This window comes from Pelophylax lessonae (assembly GCF_965119305.1).
Source record: "Pelophylax lessonae genome assembly, chromosome: 13".
In the NCBI taxonomy this organism is placed as follows: Eukaryota; Metazoa; Chordata; class Amphibia; order Anura; family Ranidae; genus Pelophylax; species Pelophylax lessonae.
The window spans coordinates 143,387,947-143,407,425 of record NC_138780.1 but is presented as its reverse complement, the minus strand read 5'-3'; the positions used below and the strand labels follow the sequence as shown (position 1 = coordinate 143,407,425).

Below are 19,479 nucleotides of genomic sequence, written 5' to 3'. Positions count from 1 at the left end.
CCTAAATTCAGCTATAAAAGAATAAGAACACTTGAAAGTAACAACAGTCATTTCCTTATAGTTGGATCCACTATAAGTCGGATTTGTCATTTTATAAAAAAAAACAAGCACTGCTCGATTCGCTGTCCATCCCATGTCAGCGTTTTCTTCCCCAGACAGGTGAGGTCCACATGAAGCCTTTTAAACCACAGGTGTCAGTTAAAGTGACAATAAACCATGAAGACAAAAATATATATAATTTGTAGAAAAAAAAAAAAAATGATGTTGCAAATTTCTTCTGTTTGATTGGAGGTGGCAGCTGTGCCTGAATGTCACTGAGTGTTCTTTCCACGAGAACCAACTCGCCGTTATCCAACAAGTCCATGAACAACAGTGGCTGCAAGGAGTCCAAGGATTCACAAGGAGGGGGACGGAGCATCAGAGAGAAAAGAAGAAAAAAGGAAAATTAGTCTATTGGTATTTTCATTTCTGTATATTAGGAATAGGCAGTAATCACATTTATTTAGGGCTTTTTGTTCTCAGAAAATAGGTGCAGGAACTGAACCACAACCCCCCATTGACCCCCACACACCCTTCAAACTGCATCAAATACTGGGGTGGTCAAATTTCACTAGGTCGGGGGGGGGGCATAAAGGAGCATTAAATACCAGGAGCACAATACGTACACAGTGCAGAGTTCAGGGGTGCGCTGTGTACAGAGTGAACAGTTAAGCCTTCTTCCCCAGCTGCTTACCTCTGCATCCACGTCTGCTAACCTCTGCATCCCCCATTTACATCTCACCTTCACCCCCTCTTCAGGTGTCATCTCTGCATGCAACCCCCCCCCCCCCCTCCACTGCCTCCATTCCCCACCATAAAAGCTCCACCATCTTCCACATGTCTTACTTTTGTTGTTGTATTAAGCTGAAGCACCCAGCCGGCTCTAGTACCTCCCTGCACACCGTAGGTGCCTTTTTCACTTGCAAGGAGATCATCCAGTGGGGTAATTTGCACTGCACCCTGGGCACCTACATCTCCTTTGTCCCCATCCTGCACTTAGTGGGAACCGCTCAGAAGATCAGATCTGTGGGAGCCGTTGGGAGACAAGCTGTCACTAGTAAACACAAAAGCTGGACTTCTGGGAGTACAAATAATAGCGCTGAGCAGAAAGCAGAGGACCTGAGCCAGAGGTGGTGGAACTCAGTTCTAGCTGAAAAAAAGCCCTGCATTTACCAATTCAGAATGCGGCGTGCAGTTCTGGTGACCCCAATTACAAAAAAGATAATGTTATGATGGAACAACTTCAGAGACAGGCAACAAACTAAAACATATCAGGAGAGACTGGAGGAACTTAAACCCTTGACAACACTGTAAAACATTTATGTGGTGTTCAGGAGGTGGGCTTTAAAGGAGATGTATGGGATTACTTTTTTTTTTTTCCCCCATTCATACTTACCTAGGTGGATACAGTATCGGTCCGATGCTGCATCTGTCCCCCAACACCTCTGCACTGAGAGCCGAGCGATCCAGCACCGATGATCCCTCAGTTCTGATAGCTTCCCGAGCAGAGAGCTGCTGACTGTCAGTCACCGCTCTCTGCTCTATCCTCTCCTCACTTATTGGAGCGCTGGGAGAAGCCAGGTCAGGCTCTCAGTGGTTCACATAAGGCAGAGCCAGGTGTCAGTCACCACTCTCTGCTGTGCCCTCTCCTCTCTTATTGGAGAGCTGGGAGAAGCCGGCTCAGGCTCTCAGTGGTTCATATAAGGTAGAGCCAGGTGTCAGTCACCGCTCTCTGCTCTGCCCTCTCCCCACTTATTGGAGCGCTGGGAGAAGCCGGCTCAGGCTCTCAGTGGTTCACATAAGGCGGAGCCAGTTGTCAGTCACCACTCTCTGCTCTGCCCCCTCCTCGCTCATTGGAGCACTGGGATGTGGAGGGGCAGGGAGCAGCCGGCTCAGGCTCTCAGTGGATCACCGAGAGGCTGAGCCAGGTATCGGTCCAGGCACCTGGCGGTTCTCGACTCCGTGGTCACAATGATGCGGTGCCTGGACTGACAACGGGTCACAGGAGTGCAAAACATACTGCACTCTTGTGATCCACAGGAGATATACAGCCAAAGCTCGCTTGGCTGTACATCTACCTTAAACCTGGATGATATAATTAGGTGTTCTTATGTTTGTGGTGGGAGCTCGCTGCACAGCGCATTCCCAGCAAAGAGACCAGGCTGCCACCCAAAGCCCCGGGTCTGGTACTAACGATCAGGAACCAGGAATCCCAGTTCTTGGTCACCAGATTGCTGTGGCTATCACAATGATCAGTACTGGTGCAGCCCTCCCATGTGTTTTCTTTCTCCTCTGAATGGAGAGAAAGGTAAACTGTATCTTTTATATCCTCACCAGGGGAGAAAAATGTAAACAAATGTGTGTAATAATAATATCAATAATAACATTTTAAAAAAATAGCTAGAGCAAGGTTTGATCCAGGTCCGGGGTCTTCAACACGTTGATCACAATCTACCGGTTGATCGCGGGATGCCGACAGGTAGATCATGATCAGGGCTGTGCCAAGCTTATCCCCCAGCCTCCACCGCTCTCCTTTTAATAGTAGGGAAAAGTGAGATGAAAAACAGTGCTGGATGGAGGGCGGGAGCATGGCAGCTTCTTTAGTTAACTTTGCAAGTTAACCAGCTGGTGATTGGTTGCTAAGCAGTCCTAGCAACCAATCAACTGCTTGTTTACATGAAAAGTTAACTCTGGCCCGGGAACCCCTCCGACCCGCCGACATACACGAAGCCATATACGGAGCCAATAAGTGCTAGCTAGCGGGAGATGACCTTAACCAAGAAGAGGAGAACCAGAGGCTCAGTAAAAAAAATTAACCTACCCAAACCCGAAGCTGAGATCCTACAGTTCTTTCCGGTGACAACCCCTCTAGGATCCAAGATGGCCGCGCCTCGTGGACGGCAAGCTACCGCAGCAGATGCAGCCAGCGGGAGCACTCAGAGAGGTGAGAGTGCGGGCCCGACCCATCCCACTTCAATGGGAACATCAGGAGTGAACGCTGACATCCCGGATGGATATGGTAAGGAGGAGGGTGTGCTGGCCCTGCGGATGGATGCAGAACTAAGAGCACTGCTACAGGCATTACCTACCAAAGTGGACATCGCGGATATGATAGCCCGGCTAGAGGAAAAACAGCAAGCAGCCGTAAAGGAGGTGAGAGGAGAGATTCAAGAGGTGGTGCAGAGAGTGACGGTAAATGAGAGTGCCCTCTCTATCCTGGAAAGTCGGGTAAGATCTTTGGAGACTCATAATAAATTACATGTAGAAGCAGAAATAGCCCTACAACTCCGTATAGAAGAACTAGAGGACAGAAGCCGACGAAATAACCTAAGATTAAGAGGTATTCCAGAGGCTACAGATACAGAGAACTTAGAAACGATTGTAAAAAATATCTTCCAAAAGACCCTCGGAGACCAGTATCCCACTAGACTACAGGTGGATAGAGTCCACCGTGCCCTGGGTCCCCGAGCTACTGATCCTGATAGACCTAGAGACGTTGTCTGTAGGATTCATCATTATGTGGATAAAGAATTAATAGTCCGGATGGCCTGGGAAAAGGGTACAGTGGACTTAGAGGGGGTATGTATCAAAATACTCCCAGACCTATCCAGGGCTACATTGCAAAGACGAGCGATACTCAGACCCTTATTGGACAAAGCTAGGCAATTGGGCCTGAAATACAGATGGGGTTTCCCATTGTCCGTTACGTTTCGCAATGCCCAAAGCTCCTTTACTTTAAGAACATTAAATGATCTTCCAAATTTATATATATTTATGGGAACAGATCCTATTCAAGTACCGAATTGGTTAACTTTTTCTCCCAGTGATAGAAGGAACAGAGAAGTAGTGCCTCCAGAGAAGAAGCAATAGGAATATCGATAGTTGCTGGAGATGCTTATGGATGGGGACTAATAGATCAGAGGAGAAGATAAAGAAAGAAGAGAACTGAAAGTCTTCCTCCCCGTTTTTTTTTTTTTTTTTTTGGACCCTTATTGCAAAGGGGAGATAACTGTATGAAGACAAATATATACATTCTATTTTTTTTTTTTTCTCTTCTCTGTTTTCTTTTTTGTTGCTTTTTTTTCTTTCTTTTTTTTGATTGGAGAGAGGGTGAGTTATTTGATGCCAGGTCTCCGGCCCCTTCCTCCCCCCCTCTTTTTTTTGTGGCTACAGTACCTATTTGAGGTGGTGAAACAGTGGCTAAGGGGGTGAGAGGTGGCAAACAGAGGGAACGATAAAGATAATATGGGAGGAGGTGTGGATCTGCAAAGCTCGCCCATCGTAATAATAAGGGGGTCTATCCCCCTATGTTTCTGGGGGTTGCCCTTTTTTTTTTCTTTTTTTTCCTCACTGAGGTAGTTTTCCTGTATTTTTATTTTTTTTTTTTTTCTATGAGCTTTAAGATAGCTCTCGTACTTGAGAAGAGGGAGGAAGTGTCCTCCCTCCTTATATAATGTTTTTTATTTTTTGCTCTTTTTGAAGGATGTTGCACTTGGGTGTTAGACACGGAAAAGGGGGGCTCTCTTTTCTTGTTTTTTTTCCACCCCCCTTCCCCCCTTTTTTTTTTCTTTTAATTATTTATATACACTAAACGATGGATGCGCGTGCAGAGATACACCTAGATACAGTGAGGGGGTTTGGCGCTCCGTATATATGTATATAAATGTATATATTGGAGGGGGGGGGTGGCATGAGGACTTACCTAAGTAGGATTTATATAAATAAAGATATACATGGGGATGGTAAGGGCCTATTCCCCTGTTCTTTGGGGATTATCCTTTAAACCTTTCTTTACAATAATAGGTCGCTCCTCTCCCACCCCCCCTTCTCTGTTCCCCCCCCCCCTTTTTTTTTTTTTTTTTTTTGTGTGGCTACATTACCTACTTGAGGTGGTGGAACAGTGGCTAAGGGGATGAGGGGGTGGGGAAGACATGAGAGGTTGCAAACAGAGGGAATGGTAACGATAATAGGGGAGGAGGTGTGGATCTGCAAAGCCCGCCCATCGTAATAATAAGGGGGTTTATACCCCTCTGTTGCCGGGGGTTGCCCTTTTTTTTTTTTTTTTTTTTTTACTGAGGTGGGTTCTTTTTTTCTTTTTTTTTGAGCTTTAAGATAGCTCTCGTACTTGAGAAGAGAGAGGAAGTGACCTCCCTCCTTATATAATGTTTTCTCTTTTTTGCTCTTTTTGAATGATGTTGCACTTGGGTGTTAGACACGGGAAAGGGGGGCTTTTTTTTTTTTACTGTTTTTTTTTTTTTTCCCCGCCCCCCTTTCCTTCTTTTTTTTTATGTTTTTCTTTTTTATTTATATACACTAAACGATGGATGCGCGTACAGAGATATGCCTAGATACAGTGAGGGGTTTTGGCGCTCCTTATTTATTATACCACTATTATATCATAGTGTAATAAGAGGAGCCTGAGTATGGACGTCGCCCACCTTTTCTCCAAAATGTTGGTAGGATACGCTATTTGATTATTAATTTTGGACAATGTGTTTGCCGGATATGGTTGGGAACGGAGATGAAGGGGTGGGGTTTAAAGATATAAATTTAAGAGTGGTTTTATTCCCTCCCCTTCTCCTCCCTTCTCCCTTTCCCAACCCCCTTTTTTTTTTTTTTTTGTGTTGTTTATGTTTGTAAATGCCGGGGATTGGCGCTTGATGGTCAGATATATTGGAGGGGGGGGTGGCAGGAGGTCTTAACTAAGTAGGACTTATACAAATAAAGACATACGGTGGGATGGTAAGGGCCTACCCCCTGTTCTTTGGGGATTGTCCTTTATACTTCTTTTTACAATAATAGGTCGCACCTCTCCCACCCCCCCTTCTCTACCTCCCCCCCCTCTTTTTTTTTTTTTTTTTTCGTTGTCCCTACTCTTCTTTCTTGGGACAATAGGATCATGATCATGATCTCTGTCGGTGTGGTTGGGGGGGGGGGGGGGGGGGGGGCTCGGGAGAGCGGGATTGTACCTTGCTTCTTATTCTTACTTATTTGGTACTACGCCTGATCTATACCGCCCTCCCAATTAGGTCAGTACATTGAGGGGTGACTTGGAGTCACATAGTGTACATGGGAAGTTTCCCAATTAGTGGTAGAGCGATAGGCTCTGAAGGGGGAGAAGGGTAGCGCCACCCTTCTTGTTTTAGGAGGGTTAGTTTGTCCCCCTTTCCCCTTTTTTTTTTTTTCTTTTCTTTCCTCTCCCCCTCTCTTTCTCTCCTTCCCTCTCTCCTTTTTCCCCTCCCCCCTCCATCAAGATGGGGGACCTCATAATTTTTTCTTTAAATACCAGAGGTCTTAATATACCGGAAAAAAGGAGGATGTTGTTTAATGACCTTAAGAGACATAGAGTAGATGTTGCTTTCCTTCAAGAAACACATTTTAAAAAAGATAAAGCTCCTAAATTTACAAATAGACTCTACAATGTAGTTTACCATTCTATGAATACTGAAACTAAATCAAAAGGAGTAGCTATCTTACTCTCATCCAGAATACCCTGGTCCCTGAAGGAGATTATGACGGATACGGAAGGACGATATCTTTTTATCAAGGGGAAAATAGCAGATACATTAATAACATTTGCAACAGTGTACGCACCAAATGACAGTCAGGCCAGGTTTTTTAAGAGAGTGTCCAAACTACTTATGGAATTTAAGGAAGGGCAGCTTATACTAGGGGGAGATTTCAATGTACCATTACTCCCGAGACTTGATACATCCACGGGAAGTTCGGCCATACTGCCAGCTGCAAACAAAAGTATAGCACAAACGTTTTTCAATGCCCAATGGATAGACGTGTGGCGAGTATTACATCCTGTAGATCGAGACTATACATTTTTTTCTGCACCCCATAAGTCCTATTCAAGGATAGATTACTTCTTAGTCCCGCATAACCAGCTACATGCGGTTAAATCGGCGATAATTGGGGACAGAATATGGTCAGACCACGCGCCGGTACTGCTCACTTATTCTGTGTCAGAATATGCTGCCTCGCGTCAGAGTTTTTGGAGACTGAATGAAGGCCTTTTACAGATTCCTGAAGTCCTAACAGACATCTCAGTGGGTCTTCAGGAGTATTTTCATATGAATGATGTGGAGGACTGCGAGATCAGGAATCTGTGGGAGGCCCATAAATCGGTCCTGAGAGGGCTGTTTATTAAACATGGGTCCAGACTCAAAAAGGAACGAGAGAAACAGTCAATACAGCTCCTGGATAGGCTTAGACAACTAGAAGCCCAATATAAGCATTCTACGTCCCCGAGTTTGGAGTCTGAACTTATACATGTAAGGCAGCAATTAGCGGACCTCCTTTTGTTTAGAGCAAAGGCTGCTCTACAGAGAAGTAGAAGCCGAGGATATGAGCTTGGGGACAAATGTGGGGAGTTACTTGCACGTTCGGTTAAAGACCCTAACATGTCAACGTATGTCCCTAGCATTATTACATCACAAGGGCAGAAAGTGATCCCCCCAAAGAAAATAGTGAGAGAATTCGGCCTATTTTACGAAACGTTGTATTCCTTGGTGGAGGTCCCGGCCCCTGACTCAGAGATGGAAGATTATATCGGAAAATCTCATATACCTACACTTTCTGCCGAAATAAGAGAACAATTGGAAGAACCAATTTCCTTGATAGAGGTTCAACAGACTATTAACACCATGAAACTAAGGAAGGCCCCTGGCCCAGATGGTTATACACTCCAATACTTTCGGACTTTCCTCCCTATCTTGGGTCCGTATCTGGTTAGATTCTTTAACGCGCCAAGAGAAAATCCGAATATGCTTAGAGATACCTTAGCGGCACACATAACTGTGATCCTGAAAGAAGGAAAAGACCCCACAAGCTGTGGAAGCTATAGACCCATTTCCCTACTCAATACAGATCTAAAAATCTTCTCAAAAATTTTAGCTACCCGATTGGCTCCACACTTACTCGATCTTATTCACCTTGACCAAGTGGGATTTGTTCTAGGACGAGAGGCTAGAGACAATACCACCAAAATACTAAATCTGATCCATGTAGCGGACACCTCTCGAACATCAAGCGTCTTTATCAACACAGACGCAGAAAAAGCCTTTGATAGGGTAAACTGGCGATTTATGTTTTCGGTCCTCAAGCATATAGGCCTGGGTGGTAATATGCAAAGATGGATCGCCAGCATTTATTCAAACCCCACTGCACAGGTCAAGGTGAATGGATTCTTATCGGACTCCTTCGCTATTAATAACGGTACAAGACAAGGGTGCCCCCTGTCTCCTCTTTTATTTGCACTCACGTTGGAACCCCTTCTCTGTACAATTCGACAAAATCCAGATATACAGGGATTACAAGTGGGTGAGGGTCAGTATAAGATCTCTGCTTATGCGGATGACCTTATGTTTTCCCTGATAAATCCAACCATATCAGTGCCGAACTTACTACAGGAATTAACCAGATACGGATCTTTGACGAATTTTAAAATTAATTATAGTAAATCAGAGGCGATGGGGGTGGGCTCGACTGCGTCATCTTTTCGAACGTTACAAGCAAACTTTGGCTTCCGATGGACCAATAGAGCTCTACGTTACCTTGGTACTTACATTCCATCTTGTGTAGCTAGGACGTATGAGTTGAACTTTCCTCCTTTGATAGCGGAGACACGTGTGCTGTTGGAAAAATGGTACTCGGGCCTCCACTCGTGGTTCGGTAGGTGTAACCTAATAAAGATGAACATCTTGCCTAAACATGTCTATCTGATTAGAGCTCTACCGATTAAACTACCTGCCCGATATTTTCACTTGATCCATGCTCTTTTTATCAAATTTGTTTGGGCAAAGAAAAAACCTCGCCTGGCGCGGAAGCAATTAACTTGGCCAAAAAAGTACGGAGGCTTAGCCCTCCCGGACTTGCAAAAATATTTTCAGGCAGCCCACTTGAGTAGGGTGGTAGATTGGTGTAGACATCAAACAGTTAAATTATGGACTAATGTAGAGCAAGCACAAACAAATATCCCCCTCAGAGGAGCACTTTGGTGTTATGCAGACTTACCTTCACAACTGAGACTACATCCTCTTATAGGCACCACGCTGCGTATAGGCCACCTGGTTAATAGGAGATACTCTATCATTCCCCCCAGTTCTCCACTGCTCCCGGTGATTGGCAACCCTCGATTTAAACCTGGATTCTCATCTCCAGACTTACGCGCGCTAGGCAAAACCGGGGGAGCTCGAGTTGAGCAATTTTTGATAGCAGGTAATTGGCCGACATTAACGACTTTAATGAACCAGGAGGGCGACTTTAAGTTAACCTTCTGGTCGGCTATACAATTGCACCACTTTCTGAGTGCCCTGTCAAATCCGACAGAATACTCAAGGAGTCTGTCTAAATTTGAGGGATACTGTCGAGGAGAAGGAGTGTTAATACACACGCTCTCCCTACTATACAACCTATTAATATCACCACCGGACAACTCTGACCTGTCTTGGTTGACTAAATGGGCAAATGATCTAAACTGCATCTTCACAGCATCACAAAAACAGAAGATGCTCTCGCTAGTTTTTGAAACATCTATTTGTACTAAAACTCAGGAGACTAATTTTAAGATACTGACCAGATGGTACTATACACCCTATAAACTCCATAAGATATTTCCAGATACATCAGCGAATTGCTGGAGATGTGGAGGAGAAGATGCAGGCATGTTTCATATTTTTTGGTCCTGCCCGAAACTTTTGAGATATTGGACTGAGGTGAAAACCCTTGTCCAAAAATTTACGGAATACACTATTTATGAAGATCCTGCTTTTTTCTTGTTTCATCTGTCAGATATTCCCACACAGAGATATGTGAAGTCAGTGGTGAGACATTTGGTAAACGGGGCAAAGGCCTGTATCCCCGCGTTATGGAAAAACCCGCATCCCCCGACAATAAGAGATTGGCTACACAGGGTAGAGGCGATTAACAGAATGGAAGACCTAGTTTTGACATCACAGTGTAAACGTGGGTTATATATGGAGACCTGGGAGCTTTGGAATACTTTTATTTTGTCAGAAGAGGGGACTAGGCTGCTGCAGACATAGAGGGAGAGAGAGAGGTGATCTGGGGGCTTGGGGAGGTGTAGGGGAGGAGGGGGAGACCTTAGGGAGGGATTTGGAGAGGGGGAGCCTTCCCCCTGTTTGTCTTTACCCCTTTCCTCCCTCCCCTTTTTTTTTTTTTTTTTTTGTTTTGTTTGGGTGTTTTGGCGCTTGTTATTTGGTTTGTGTCTAGAGACTGAGAGTAGATCAGCCTAATGTTTGAAGTGATCACAGATGATGGGAAAGATATATAGATTTAATAATTTAAGAGATCTCTTTGAAGAGACATACAGTTGATGTGATAGGACTGGAATGACCTCTTATGTATGTAACAGTCGCAACTCTGTATAATTGGTTTGTATTGTAATATTGTTTTTTTGTGTTTGAAAATAAAATAAAAGATATATTTGAAAAAAAAAAAAAAAAATAAAACAAAGTTAACTCTGGCAGCTCCAGCCCTCCATTCAGCACTGTGCTGCCTCTCACTCCGCTCTGATGTACAGCCGGTGTAAAGGTAGGAGAGAGCTACCAACATCCGAGTATGTGTTGTGAACACAGAGCAAACAGGACACTACTGTGGGTGGGGGGGAATCGCAGTACTATGCAGGGGGGGGGGGGGGGGGGGAGTCCAGAGGACACTACAGCAGGGGAGGGGACAGTGGACACAATCCTGTGTGTGTGGGATGCAGAGAACAGTGAAATGCGGGCGGGTGCAGAGGACACTAATGTGTGGGGGATGGTAAAGGATACTACTGTGGGGGAAGGGGGGGTAACACTATGTGTGTGTGCATGGAGGGGGGCAGAGGACACTACATGGGGGGGGGCATAGCACATTACTGGGGATGGGAAATTATATGAAATGGGGAAGAGAGGACACTACTATGGGGGGCTATTTTTTTTCTTTCTTCAAAGGGAGACAGTGACGCACAGCAGTCAATCAACAGTGAAGGACATTTAACATTTCTGGAATAAACAAAGGTCTATACTCCCCAAAAAAATAAAATAAAATGTATATTTTATATATATATATATATATATATATATATATATATATATATATACACACACACACACAAACGTAAAGACTCAAAGGACCAACTTGGGTCTTTTATTGCCATCATCTCTGTGTTTCCATATTTCTATGAAGAGTGTCCCAAAGTACACTGGAAAACTGAAATTTGATGTTTTGGGTAGATACTGGAGAGGTAAAATGTGTGCCAAGGCAGAACCTTTAATTTTGTTTTTGGATACAGTAGGAAAGAAGTAGAAGAATTGCAAGTTTATACTGTCTCGTTATTGGCTTACATGTTGTTTGAGTTCAGAGAGTATCGTGCTATAACTAAAGCCTTAGGGCTGAAATGCGTAAGCTCTTTTACCTTGTAGCGAATAAAGACTATTTGTATGTGGATGCTTCGGGTTGCCAGCTATATATCTTTGCTGTCATTACTGTATAAGTGAATGGGAGACACTCAATTTTCCAACCCCTTATTGTCAGTTGTTGGGAATTCAAAGTGAATGCTGCTACTTTTACCGAATCTGGCTGGGCATTCATCTCAAATCACCTAAAAGTTTACTATTCTAGTGATGACATCTCTCAGGAATCCATACTAAAGATCTTTGGCCCTTCCTGTCAAGACCATTACTTTATTTTAACACAGCTTACCAGTCGTTAGATGTGGTGGCTGCTTTAGTTTTCTTTTCTTAGGCTTATTTCCCCTCTGTTTTTACCTGGTGATCTGGCCAGTTACACACCCTCCTGTATTAGAGTGCCCCCACCCAGGATGAAAAAGAACAGGCGGCACCTTTGGACAGCAGCACTGTCAGTCTGGGGAAGGGGAGTGTTAGATGTACTAGCAGATCTAAATACGCTAACAAATTGAAGCAAAACTCCAGTGAATACTTTATCAGCAGTTACATCAATCCGTTTTTCTCTTTTGAGATAAAGGTTTTACATAAATAAATAAAAGCTGATCATTGTAAGCACCCCTGTCAGTGTTAAATGGTTTGTCTCATCTCTGTAACTGATACATTCTGCTGGAGAGCTTGTTCTTTTGAAAAACAAGAGACTTACTGGCTGGATCACCAGGCGAAAATAGAAAAAAGCAAGCCTAAAGCAGAAAATCAATGTAGTCATCACAGGAAATGGTAAGCAATATAATAAAATGCTAGCTTTTGGGTTTCAAATCGCTTTAAGGTTACATTTAGCATTTATAGGGTTTTATGCAAAGGATTTATCTGTAAATGCCTCTCTTGTGTAGACAAGCAAAAGCCATGAGACGGCTGCTGGGTCCTGCCATCTTGGATGTAATGCTAGCAGCCCCAGAGCTGTCACTCAAGTGACACCTTATAGCAAGGGAAGACCCCTTGCCATTCCAGCTGTGGTGAAACTAAAAATCCCATGAGGCATTGCAAGACTCTGACAGTCACAGGCATGACTCCCAAAAGGCAAGGTATGATGGGATTTTAAGTTTCATAGCAGCTGGAGTGCCGCGGTTGCCTACCTGTGCTCTTATAGGTTACCCCTTCAATCTTCCCCCATAAGCTATATAAAACGTTATGTAGGGAGGTAAGGGGGAGGGGTGGAGCGGCTGGGCCAGCACAGACAGCAATCAGACACTCCCAAAAAGGAGAGGGCTATGACATGCAAGTAAGGAGAGATCTCTAATCTAAAGCACAGCCAAGAGTTTTCAGCAGCCGTTTACGAACATGAGTTCCATCGCTAGCTAGCAGAGCGGAGTTTTAGGAATTTATTATGTGCATGCAATGAATTGGCTCTCCCACACCTACCTTTATTGATCGGTACTTGTCTTTTAGCTCCATACCCACTGACATCCACTACATGCATATATTAATAAAAAAAAAGAGAAATATGCACAGCATGCCATGCTGGCATCAGTGTAAATTAGATGAGGTCCTACCTGATATTTTCTGGTTATTTTATAAGCATGTGCATGGCTCATCCGCGCATCGACTGAGAGCTGTTTCAGCATCCTCTGGTTGACCAGGATGGTCTTGTCGTCTGGAAGAGGCTGTGAAAAGAAAGAAAACCTTGTAGAAAAAACAGAAAACAATCAGTGAGTGGTACCACTCTAAAGAGGATGTTGAGCCATGGGCGCTGTATGTTCTTTACTGATTTAGTTCTGATTATTTTGCGGTCATGTAATCCTACAGGCAAGGTCCATGCCTCCCGGTATGCCCCCAGGCGATACCTTACAAACCCATATACGTGTACTAGGTCCTCGCTGCCTTTTGTGTATTTCACGGACTCAGTCCTCAGACCCCCTTTACAGCACAGTCCCCCCTTTATATCAGTGTCCTCAGTTCCCCTTCACATCACAGTACCCCTTTACATTACATTAATGTAACAGGGACTGCTCTGTAAAGGGGGCACTGTAATGTCAAGGGCAATTATAATGTAAAAGGGGACACTGTAATGAAAGGGGACTGCAATGTAAAGGGGATTGCACTGATTACAGTGCCTCTTTCCAGTTGAATGTTTTTTATTGAAATTTCCCCAAAAAAAAAAAAAAAATGAACAGGTTACATGTACAAAGAAGTCAGTTGAACATTAAAGCGGAGTTCCAGCCACAAAATCGACATAGTCGATTTTGGGCCATCCGCTTCCTATTTCTCACCTGAAAAAGAAATGGGAAGTTACGATTTTTTATTTTTTTTTACTTACCTTGTAACTGCAGAAAAAAAAATACTCACCTTTCTTCCACTTCCTCCCTCGGCCGCGCGGCCCGTGCCGTCACTTCCGCTTTGCATGATTCCTGGCAGCTGAACGTCATCGCTCCCAGGAATCAATGCGCCTGCACCGGCCCCATCAGTTCCGGTTCAGGCACGTCATACCTTGCTAAACAGCTTCTGGGCATGCCCAGAAGCTGTGCAGGGATGACGCTGCGACCCCAGAAGTGACGGCGGGGCCAGCGCAGTGCATCGTGGGACCGAAGAGGTCGCAGAAGAGGATCGCGCTGGCTTCAAGCTGCCCACACCTGAGATGGCAGCACTGGAGAAGTTGTTTTAAAAGTGAGTATTTCTTCTAAAAGGTAAGTGCGAACCGGGACAGATCAGAGGCTAGCCATTGTGGAATGTACTATCCCTGACTGTCCCGGGGGTTTGTGCATTGAAATTTTTTTTTTGTGCCCGGAACTCCGCTTTAAGTAAAGGGAGGGATACAGGAACTTGAGCAGGTTTACCCATTACAATTGTGAAGTACAAGCAGTGCCATCTAGTGTTCATAAGCGAGTAGACATGCAAGTGGTCAACAAATTACAGTGCAGTCACCTTTATATTACAGTGCCCCTAGCAATCACACCCTCCTCCATCATACCTCCCATTCCAATCTCTGCCTCCCCTGCACAGGACTCTTACCATTGGCAAGGCAGAGGCTGTGATCAGCCCTTGTGTCGTCACCCAGCTACCCCGCCTGCCCGACAATGTCATCCTATCAGCAGGGCAGGGAGCAGGAGGAACTCTCTATTCTGATCTGCAGCTCCTCCTGCCCTGCTGATTAGATGACATTATCGGCCGAGTTGGAGGAGGAGATGGGAGAGAACACACAGGCATAGCCGCACAGCAAGAGGTGAGCAGCAACCGCAGTCTGTGATAGGCCCATGCGGACCATGGTAGCCGCTCATCTCCTGTTGTGTGGCCCAGTCATCAACCAGTGCGGCACAGGTCCAAGGCCCAGGGGTTGAGGCCCCTGCTGTAGGAGCAGTAACCCTACAGGGATTGCCAGCGCATTATTCAGGCGACATCGTGCTTGTGTAATTTTTCACTACTTTTTTTTTTTTTTAAATCAAGAAACAAACAAGTTTATTGAGATGCCAACAATTTGCACAAGACTTCAGGTGCATACAAAACAATTTGTTCACTACTTTTAGTAGAAAACTCAAAGCCCACATCAGACATCAGCCTGCACACGAGGACAAAATGGTTTTAGTGTAAGGGCGGGAGTGAAGGAGCCGTTAATATTTACATTCCTGACCCAGAACAAGCATGCAGATTAGAAAGTCAGAACTCCTGATCTTCAAACTTATTTCAGGTCAGTGGCTCAGAGTACTGAAGCCATTGGATGAACATAAAGGATAAGCAAGTGGCACTTTCAAAAGATAAGATAAGGCATGGTGGTCTCAGTTTTTCTTACAATACAGGTTTTCTTAAATTAGGCAATGCCATCTTGCCCATTTAGGGCAAAGTGATGACAGTGTCTGTGCTAAGGACAGGAACCTTCCCCCCCAACCCCAACCCATGTGACAGTGCTTGGGTATGGCAGCCAATCGCTAGGCCTTAGCAATGTTGCATGACCAAGGGAGTGACTTCATTGATTCTCCTAGTGTCTGCCACCAGCCAACACTGGCACAGGGCAGCACTGGCAAGGCGAGCATCAGTGGTACAAGATACGGGCAGGGCGACAGCTTAAATTAACATCAGATTCAGATGTTGAATTGTACATCACCAGCCATTTGTTACTGTACCTGAAGGTTTAAAACCAACTTAGTAGGGTCTGTTCCACATTATCCTCCCTCCGCTTAGCTGTTAGAGAGTTAAACCAGACCAGAATAATGATTGAACCACAAAGTTGCAGTTAAAGTTATCTGTCCCTTGTCTGACTGCTGGGGCTGATACCTAAAAAAAAAAAAGCCAACATCCAGGATATAAGTGCGGCGCTAATAAAATGATATACAGTGGGTACGGAAAGTATTCAGACCCCCTTAAATTTTTCACTCTTTGTTATATTGCAGCCATTTCCTAAAATCATTTAAGTTCATTCTTCTTCCTCATGAATGTACACATAGCACCCCATACTGACAGAAAAACACAGAATTGTTGACATTGTTGCAGATTTATTAAAAAAGAAAAACTGAAATATCACATGGTCCTAAGTATTCAGACCCTTTGCTCAGTATTTAGTAGAAGCCCCCTTTTGATCTAATACAGCCAGGAGTCTTTTTGGGAAAGATGCAACAAGTCTTTCACACCTGGATTTGGGGATCCTCTGCAATTCCTCCTTGCAGATCCTCTCCAGTTCTGTCAGGTTGGATGGTAAACGTTGGTGGACAGCCATTTTTAGGTCTCTCCAGAGATGCTCAATTGGGTTTAAGTCAGGGCTCTGGCTGGGCCATTCAAGAACAGTCACGGAGTTGTTGTGAAGCCACTCCTTCGTTATTTTAGCTGTGTGCTTAGGGTCATTGTCTTGTTGGAAGGTAAACCTTCGGCCCAGTCTGAGGTCCAGAGCACTCTGGAGAAGGTTTTTGTCCAGGATATCCCTGTACTTGGCCGCATTCATCTTTCCCTCGATTGCAACCAGTCGTCCTGTCCCTGCAGCTGAAAAACACCCCCACAGCATGATGCTGCCACCACCATGCTTCACTGTTGGGACTGTATTGGACAGGTGATGAGCAGTGCCTGGTTTTCTCCACACATACCGCTTAGAATTAAGGCCAAAAAGTTCTATTTTGGTCTCATCGGACCAGAGAATTTTATTTCTCACCATCTTGGAGTCCTTCAGGTGTTTTTTAGCAAACTCCATGCGGGCTTTCATGTGTCTTACACTGAGGAGAGGCTTCCGTCGGGCCACTCTGCCATAAAGCCCTGACTGGTGGAGGGCTGCAGTGATGGTTGACTTTCTACAACTTTCTCCCATCTCCTGACTGCATCTCTGGAGCTCAGCCACAGTGATCTTTGGGTTCTTCTTTACCTCTCTCACCAAGGCTCTTCTCCCCCGATAGTTCAGTTTGGCCGGACGGCCAGCTCTAGGAAGGGTTCTGGTCGTCCCAAACGTCTTCCATTTGAGGATTATGGAGGCCACTGTGCTCTTAGGAACCTTAAGTGCAGCAGAAATCTTTTTGTAACCTTGGCCAGATCTGTGCCTTGCCACAATTCTGTCTCTGAGCTCTTCAGGCAGTTCCTTTGACCTCATGATTCTCATTTGCTCTGACATGCATTGTGATCTGGAAGGTCTTATATAGACAGGTGTGTGGCTTTCCTAATCAAGTCCAATCAGTATAATCAAACACAGCTGGACTCAAATGAAGGTGTAGAACCATCTCAAGGATGATCAGAAGAAATGGAAAGCACCATTAAATATATGAGTGTCACAGCAAAGGGTCTGAATACATAGGACCATGTGATATTTCAGTTTTTCTTTTTTAATAAATCTGCAACAATGTCAACAATTCTGTGTTTTTCTGTCAGTATGGGGTGCTATGTGTACATTCATGAGGAAGAAGAATGAACTTAAATGATTTTAGCAAATGGCTGCAATATAACAAAGAGTGAAAAATTTAAGGGGGTCTGAATACTTTCCGTACCCACTGTAACATGTCTACAAAATTCTCATCAAATATGAATGCATATGAAAATAAAAGTCCATAAAAGTGTCCATGGAAAAAAGTGAAGAATATATATTCCAGTGATCAAACGAACATTCTGCATAGAAAGGCACCACAAGTCCCAGCATGCATAAGAGAGACAATCTTCCCATGTCTTTCGTGAATAAACATCAACACTGAAAATAAGGGAATGGCCGCTTATCAGAATCAAACTGCTTCCAAATGAATGGAAAAGCCTACATCGCTTTTTAGGAAAATAAAATCCCAAAATGCACCGGAATGAGTAAAAAATCGATGGTTTCATGCATTTTGGGATTTTTTTTCCCTAAAAAGTGCTGTAGGCTTTTCCATTCATTTGGAAGCAGTTTGATTCTGATAAGCGACCATTCCCTTATTTTCAGTGTTGGTGTTTATTCACGAGAAAGACCTGGGAAGATTGGCTCTCTTATGCATGCTGGGACTTGTGGTGCCTTTCTATGCAGAATGTTCGTTTGATCACTGGAATATATATTCTTCACTTTTTTTCCATGGACACTCTATGGACTTTTATTTTCATTTGTATTCATATTTGAGGAGATTTTTTTTGGCATTTTGTATCCTTTTACATTAGCGCTGCACTTATTGTTTTATTTTCTGTTTTGGGTTTATTTCTATTGGCCCGTGCTAGCAGCTGTTTCTTTTATCACTTGATTGTCATCGTTTTTTATATCTAGTGCGGATTTCCTTTGAAATTTATAACATCCAGGATGGGTCAGACTGGAGAAACCAGCACATCAGCATTTAGAAACACAAAAATAACAGGGTACAATAAATGAGAGCACAATATCATCGACTCTGCAGCAACATGACCTTTAATGACATTCTTTACAGAGTTGGATGGAGCGGGGAATAAATTAATCCCTGGTCAGTTTTTTTTTTTGCCATTTGTTTCACATTGGGGAAGATTCACTTGACTTCCTGTCCTGTAGACACAACAGGAAGTGAGAGAAAATAGGTAACGGATGGAAAATTAAAAGCTCATTGCTGGCTTACCAGGTCTTGTTCTGCACGGTGTCTCTGTATTGCCGTCTTGGTAGAGGCAGGACTTTGCTTCCTCATGTCAGAGCCTCCAGCAAGGACAATAATGAGCAGCACAGTAGTGACATCACTAAATGTCATGCACAGAAGTGCCTAGGCATGCTCACATACCAGGAAGTACCCGGATATTGTTTTAGCAAGAAATTCAAGACATATAGGTACATTCTTAAGGTACACTTAGCCACAATACGCACTTTTAGATGTTCCCTATGACACAGCATATCTTTACTTTTTAAATGCAGGTCAATTTACAGATTGACAGGGAAAGTGGAGTGATTCATCTGAAGTAGCAATACCTTTCATTTTATGAACTGTAGAAGGCAAATATTAGCCAAAGGGGTGGATTTACTAAAATTAGAGAGTGCTAAATCTGGTGCAGCTCTGCAAAGAAACCAATCAGCTTAATTAAACATGCTGAAGTTTGAAGCGGATTGGCTACCATGCAGAGCTGCACCAGGTTTTGCACTCTCCAGTCTTGGTAAATCAACCCCAAAGTCTGAACAAGCGCTGCCACACAGTCTAAAGGTTTATTTCACATAAACAAAGCCTGTATAAAGACTAATCTGAAATGCACTTACTAGAGACTTGTCAATGATGCAAAACATAAAATTATCATGCATAAGGATGTCCTTTGATCTTGAGGGGTTATATTCGATTCCCATGATAGGCGTGTCCTGATCCAGCCAATTGCAATGAAGACCATGTTGGAGGACTTTCCTAGCCCAGCCTGTGTACTTATTTCGAGAAATGCTGAACTCAAGCACCTTTGGAGGGGGGAAAAAAAAAAAAGTGACAAGTGAAAAAAAACTATAGACACAATAGGGGAGATTTACTAAACTGGAGAAAGCAAAATCTGGTGCAGTTGTGCATAGTAAACAATCAGCTTTCAAAGCCAGTTTGTCCAATTAACCCCTTGATGGCAGTGCCTCGCAGCCCTTTAAGGGGTTTCAGATGCTGGGAGGCAGGGTGGAGTTTATAAT

General features: G+C 44.0%; 1 long non-coding RNA gene across 1 annotated transcript; it reads right to left on the bottom strand.

Moving 5' to 3' along the window:
• Positions 1-208: 208 nt before the first annotated feature.
• Positions 209-19,259, bottom strand: LOC309569338. The gene is made up of 3 exons (XR_014226062.1): positions 19,078-19,259; positions 13,004-13,114; positions 209-376 (listed from the first exon to the last, which is right to left on the bottom strand). It is a non-coding gene; the product is annotated as an uncharacterized lncRNA (long non-coding RNA).
• Between the last annotated feature and the right edge of the window lie 220 nt (positions 19,260-19,479).